Source organism: Lepus europaeus, chromosome 12 (genome assembly GCF_033115175.1).
Source record: "Lepus europaeus isolate LE1 chromosome 12, mLepTim1.pri, whole genome shotgun sequence".
Classification (NCBI taxonomy): domain Eukaryota; kingdom Metazoa; phylum Chordata; class Mammalia; order Lagomorpha; family Leporidae; genus Lepus; species Lepus europaeus.
In genome coordinates this window covers 53,595,511-53,602,671 of record NC_084838.1, presented here as the reverse complement: position 1 = coordinate 53,602,671, position 7,161 = coordinate 53,595,511, and the positions used below count along the sequence as shown (strand labels likewise).

At 39.1% G+C, this 7,161-nt stretch overlaps 1 pseudogene; it reads left to right on the top strand.

The window, feature by feature from the left end:
• The first annotated feature begins 4,824 nt into the window (after positions 1-4,824).
• On the top strand, positions 4,825-6,833 carry LOC133771001 (BET1 homolog; annotated as a pseudogene).
• The last annotated feature ends 328 nt before the right edge of the window (positions 6,834-7,161 follow it).

Below are 7,161 nucleotides of genomic sequence, written 5' to 3'. Positions count from 1 at the left end.
TCAGCCATGGAGACAGCCTACATGCTCCTTTCTGGGTGTCCTTTTCCCAGTCTTGAGTTACTTTTCACACACACACACACACACAGAGAGAGAGAGAGAGAGAGAGAGAGAGAGAGACCCAAATTTTTGGAAGACTCCAGCAGACATTTTCATACATGCCTTTCTCTGTTCCTCTGTCTCTGTCTCTTTCCCACTATCTGGGCAACAATCTCTTAAATATTTTGCCCTGCAAATCTCTAATTGCCTCTCTGAACTGCAAATTCTTATTTATCACCTCAGTGAGAACACTTGTCTGGGCTTCCTCCTCATGCTGCAAACTAGAAACTCTCTCCAGAGTAGACCAGATAGAACTCATTGTAGTAGACCAATCATAGAACTCATTGTGGTACTTTTGATTCCCTCAGGGATCATTATCCTATGCTATCTATTGTCCAATGTCTGAAAACTATGTTTTGCATATATAGTCCTCTTGTTTTTTAAAATGAGTGGATGGATCTGGTTGTCCCTCATGCCTGGAAGTGGAAGTTCTCCCAACATTCATGATTTGAAGTAGGAGTTGGCAAACTGCAGCCTATGGGTCAAATCTGGTCCATGTCCTATTTCTCAGCCTCCCTGAGAAACTATTGTGAATGCCATCCTCATTTACCTCTGGAACACTATTTGTTACATAATGACAAGCAAGAGTATAAGCATATGGTACTATTGAGAAATGATACTTCATTATGGAAGATTCTATTGCATTCATGCTGTCTCCTAGAAAGGACTTACAAGTCAATTGATGTGTCTTTTCTCCTTCCTCTGCAGCTCAAATTTCCCACATACCAAAGCAATATCTTCTTCATGTCATAGGCACACTTTTGGGGAGGGGGATTTAAGGAAAGAGATATGGAAAAGTATTTCTTGAGGGCCTGGACCTGGACAGAATTACTAATGAGTGTAGATGCTTAATGTTATCAGGCAGTATGTGAGTATTGAGTTCTGGATTCTAAGTGACATGGGTAATAAGTGTCCTTTTAAAAAGTTGTATAGGGGTCAGTACTGGTGCAGCAGGTTAAGCTGGCATCCCGTATCAGAGTGCCAGTTTGAGTCTCAGCTACTCTGCTAACAATCCAGCTTCCTGGTAATGCACCTTGGAAGGAAGTGGAAGATGGCATAGGTACCTGGTCCCCTGCTACACACGTGAGAGGCTGAGATAGAGTTCAAGGCTCTTGGCTTCAGCCAGGCCCAAACCTGGCTGTTGAATCCATTTGAGATGTGAACCAGCAAATGGAAGATCTCTGTCTCTCCCTCTCTTTCTGTTGCTCTGCCTTTCAAATAAATAAATAAATAGATGTCTTTAAAAAATCCTGGGGCTGGCATTGTGGCACAGGGAATTAAGCTGCTGCCTGCAACTCTGGTATTCCAATCCAGTTTCCTGCTACTGCACCTGGGAAAGCAGTGGAAGATGGACCAGGTGATTGCTACCCATGTGGCTGCTACTCACATGGTCAACTCAGATAGAGTTCCAGGCTCCTGGATTTGGCCTGGCCCAGCCCCAACCATTGCAGCCATTTTGGGAGTGAACTAGTAGATGGAAGAAATATCTCTTTCTCTCCGTCTCTCCCTCTCCCTCTTCCTTTCTCTCTCTGTAACTCTCTTTCAAATTAAATAGTAAATCTTGAAAAAAATTGTATGTGTGTATGTGTGTGAATGTATGTGCTTGCACATGTCCTGGCACAAATGAGTGTGCATGTAGTTATTTCTGGTATTCAGAGGCCTCAAAAGGCAAAAGGCAAAAATGTAGACATGAGTGAATCTCTTTTGTTCGAATCTAAAGTGATATCATTTTTATTTTCAATTAATGAAACAATTGCACATATTTCTGTTGTACAATGTGTTATTTTCAATATTCCAATACACAATGATAGAATCAGGGTAATTGGCATTTCTACCATCTCACACATTTATCTTTTTTTTTTGTATTGGGAGCATTCAAAATCCTCTCTTCTAGGTATTTTGAAATATGCAATAAATTGTTGTTAACAGTAGTCTGTGTACTATATTATAGAACACTAGAACTTATTCCTCTAACCCAACTGTATTTGGTTTCTGATTATCTATATTCTATTTCACTCTCTCCTGTCCTTCCCAGCCTTTGCTGATCTCTGCTCTATTTTCTATGTCTATGAGATCAACACTTTTAGTGTCCACATTTAATGAGAAGATGTGGCATTTATTTGTCCTTGTCTTATTTCACTTGATAGTTTCATAGAGAAAGGTATTGAGGGAATCTACTTCATGCTTACGTATCTTTAGAGAAATACAATGGAAAAATGACATGACGATGAACACAAAAGAACCAAATCTTAAGCATCAGTGAATATGACATAGTCTTTTCAAAAAAATTAAATGAATGACTAATGGTGGAAATCTATCTTCAGCCAGAATAGGTTTTTCAATGGCTTGTATAACTATGGTTTGTAAAAAATATAGACATATATTTTATCTATGTACTTTCTCCATAAATTATTTATATATTACTACTGTCAATCTAACAATGAAATAATATAATTAAAATTATGATACCCTCTCTGTGTTTAAAATATATTAAAATAGTTTTGGTTAGTAAGGAAGGCATTTTAAACTCAACCAAATTATGGTAGCACAACATCAATTACTTAAAGCCTGTCTGGACTCAGCTTCACTATTGGCAAGAGAAATCACAAGTTCACGACTTTGATGGTCTAAGTAATAATGTGTAATCAACAATACACGATTATTTAGACCAGACAAATTTTTCCAAAAATGCATAAGATCACTGATCCCTCTCCCATATTAAGACACTTGCTGGTTATTTTTATTAAGCGTTTCTCTTTTATGCCTGAACTACTTCAATGGGCATTTGAGGCTTTCTGACCACCTACTACCATATTTCCTCCTTTTTGGGGGTGGGATGGGGCTGTGGGTAAACCCATTCTGACTTTCCTGCCCACTTTTGGATATTGTGCCGCTAGCCAGACCCCACAGAGTACTGCATCTAGCTTTAGTCCGAGATACACAGTGCCTCATTTTCCCTTAACTTTAGTGATTATTTTAGGTATGGTCATTGGTCTCAGTGTTCTCAATACATCTGTACCCTATTTCTGAGCATAAATTTGCAAATACCTAAGTATACTAAGTTATTTGTCATAGAATTCAAGTGATCTTAAGTGACATCGAATCGCTACTTCCCTTTCTCTGTCTGAGAAACTCATCCCTAAAGCCAACACATGGGCAGAACAAGCCAACCTTTGTGCTAGAAGGGCCAGGACTCCACCTGGCTGGAGTTCAAGCAGAGTGAGGTGTGTGTCCACGAGGAATGGTAACCTGTCATGGGGTGTGAGAGCCTGAGTAGAGCAGGGTGTCTTGGGAGAGGGCTGTGTGGGGAGTGTTAGTCTGAGTAGGGTGAAGAGGGACATTTAGCAGAACAATTGCCCTGTGTAATGAAAATCAAAGAAAGACTAAGCAACCATTCAAGAACTAAAAGAGAACAGAACACACACCATGATTCCAGTGTCCATTTGCTGTAAAGGATATTATTAGGATAAATGAACAATCTAAATATGGATGATGGATTATTTTATATGTTGATAATGGTGAAGTGTTAGTTTCAAAATTTTCATGATTGCATTGTGGTTATGTGGGGGAAATGTTTCTGTTGATAGAAAATACACATTAAAGTACTCAAGAATAATAGCACATCCGATTGGTAATTCACCCTGAAATGGTTTCAAAACCAATGTTTTCTCTCCTACATTTGCATTTTTTGGTTATTACAAAAGGGAAAATGTATGTGCATTTATTTTTTAACTAAATAACCCATAGTTGGGATTTTATAACTGAAGTGTCATGGAGAACACCATCATCATTTATTCTGTTATCTCTTTTTTCCTCTTCATAGTTCAATTTAGGCCAAAAATGGCAAAAACACAGGTTAAAAATAAGGAAAAGGCTATCACTCCTATCACTATTTGAAGATTATAACATGATGCTTAAATACACAGGCTATAAAGTGAGACAGACCAGGTTTAATTCCTGGCTCCACCATTTGTTTTTGGTGTGATCTTGGGCAAGCTATTGACTTCTCTGTGCCTCTGTTACTTAAATGTGAAGACAAGGATAATAACAGTATCTCACAGAGTTGTAAAACCTAATTGAGATCATCCACTTAATATGCTTATACAGTGCATGGTACATGACTCTGCTTATAAATGCTGTTGTATTATTTGTGTCAAACATGGCATTAATAGATTGCAACACTCTTTCCCACTAAGTTCTGGGTAAGTACCTTTAACATGCTCTCCCAGAAGCCCCTAATTAATCAGTCACACCTGGAAATATGCTGAAGCCTATTTTCTGTCAAGTGGTTTTTCAGCAAATGTCAATTAATCCAAAGGAAAAAAATATTAAAAAAATTAGTAAAGTATGTGCATCCTCTCAAAGCATTTAAATGACATGCACTGGTCCTCACACCACTATTTCATTCAACACATTTCTATTGATTGCTTATCATGTTCTTAAGGCTGCTCTGGATCTGGTCAGTGAGCCAGAACTAAAGATATCTGTAATTGGGTCTAATCTTATTAGAGGGGTGAAACAGTAAAATGCAAGAAAATTATATGGTAAATGATAAAATAAAAGCACACCAGAATAAGATCTATTGGAGTATCTTTTGTTTGTAAATTTTTTGACCGCTTGGCTACAAACTTTCCATGCAGAGTGAAAAGAGTAAACAGCCTATGATTAACCACTGAGGAACATGAGTATTTAAAGAATGAGTAGAAAAGGACATCATAAAGTGAAGCAATGTCTAGGTCAGTAGTGGAAAGCCAGTTTTCAAGAAGGAAGGACAGCCCGTGTCAGATGCTGCTGGGGAGATATGAATGGTAAGTATTTGAAAACATATGTAGGGGTTATTACATGGAAGTTATTAGTAACTTCAATAAACAGAATTTTTAATAGAATATTAATGGCCGGCACCGCGGCTCACCAGGCCAATCCTCTACCTGAGGCGCCGGCACCCCCAGTTCTAGTCCTGGTCGGGGCACCGGATTCTGTCCTGGTTGCTCCTCTTCCAGTCCAGCTCTCTGTTGTGGCCAGGGAAGTGCAGTGGAGGATGGCCCAAGTCCTTGGGCCCTGCACCACATGGGAGACCAGGAGAAGCACCTGGCTCCTGGCTTTGGATCAGTGCAGTGTGCCGTCCGCAGCGTGCCGTCCGCAGCAGCCATTGGAGGGTGAACCAACGGCAAAGGAAGACCTTTCTCTCTGTCTCTCTCTCTCACTGTCCACTCCGTCTGTCAAAAAAAAAAATAGAATATTAATGGTGCAAGATACATTTCAATGCTTTTACAAAGAAATAGAAAGAATGTAGGTTATTCCAACAAAAATGGGATCACTACATGGAGGAGAAAAATTTAATGGAAGCCACTGTGAGAGATTGTTTTGGAAGATTTTGTTTGTTTTTTATTTTGTTTTAATTTTAAAATGAGGAATGCTTTCTGTAGACTAGCAGAAACTAGTAGAGAGGGAGCCACAGAACAACAGTGAATGGAGAGTGAGAGGGAACACAAGTCTTCATGACAGATTTTTGTCTAGAAGGGAAAGTATAGGATCAATGCAGGTGAGTGTGCAGGTGTAGAAGAGAAAGTTGAGAGTTCATTCTGGTGGTTTATTTCTTGGTGAAGTAGAAGGCTAGGTCACCTGCAGGACCAGCTAAGAGATTAACACATGCCTTGGCACATGCTCTTTCTTTTCCCTTTTTAAACTTTCCATCTCCCAATCTATCCTGCCTCATTTGGATGACAGGCTCTAATACATTCCCTATGGCTCCATTCATAACATTTATGATAATCTATGTTTAGAAGATTACAACTATTTGATTAATTTCTCTCTCTCCTCTGAAGACACTACAGAAGTCTGTGTTTTACTTGCATTACAACCACATAGCCTAGTGTACTTCATTTTATTCTCGAATATAGGAGGTATTCAGTAAAAATTGAACACGGGAGCAGGTGTTTAGTTTATTGGTTAAGAAACTCTCATCCCACATTAGAGTGCCTTGATCCAATTCCAAATCTGGCTCCTGAACCCAGTGCTTTCTACCAATGCAGTCCATGGGAGGCAATCGTAATGGCTCAAGTAAGTGGATTTCTGCCATCCACATGGGAGATCTGGATTGTGTTACCCACTCCTGGCACCAGCCTTAGCCCATTTCTAACCATTTCAAGGTTTTGGAGAATGAACCAGCAGATAGTAATTCTCTGTGTGAATTTCTCAAATAAATAATAGAAAATTTAAAATACATATACTGGATCAGCTGGAGTGGTGTACCAGACTTGGCTGATGTCGTGGGACTTGGGCTGAAGAAGTTGGTACTTCCTGGGGCCCTGGGACTGAAGACGCAGTCCAGGTGAATTCTGGCCCTTTCCTAACCCCTCTACTCCCTTCTGACTCCCTCCCATTCTGGCAAGATGAAGGTATGCAGGCCTGGGTAAAGGAGTACCTCCTGGCAACACGGGCTATGCTAACAGTGGGTATACTGTCTGTGAAGAAGAAAATGAGACTCACTGAAAATCTGAGAAACAAAGTAACTGTTATAAAATCTCTGTACACTGAGATAGGCCATGGAGTTAAAAATCAAAATAAATTATTAGCTGAAATGGATTCACAGTTTGATTCTGCAACAGGGTTTCAAGGCAAAACTATGAGAAAACTGGAGATTTTACCTAAAGGAAACCAAACAAAGCTATTGTGCTATATGATGCTGTTTTCATTGTCTGTATTTTTTGTCTTATTGGATTATTAAACTGAGGTGATGCAAGTAAGTGTGAGTTTAGAATTTGTTCCAGCTTCATGGCTTGGATTACCATTTTGATAAAAATCAGCATCAAAACATTCCTAATTTTCAAATACTGTGGCCTTTTCCATTGAAGAATCCTGAATTTTGTTAGTTTTGTAAATCACATTAGATAATACATTGCTCTTTGAATATGTTTTATAGTGGCTCATTTTAGCCCCTATTTTCAGGGGTATTGAGATGGCTGAAGGACAGTGTGGCTTTACCAATTTTTTTTCTATTTTTTGCTACTTGTCAAATTGAATAGCAATATAAAATTCTGTTGTTACCATAAATGTAGGTTAATG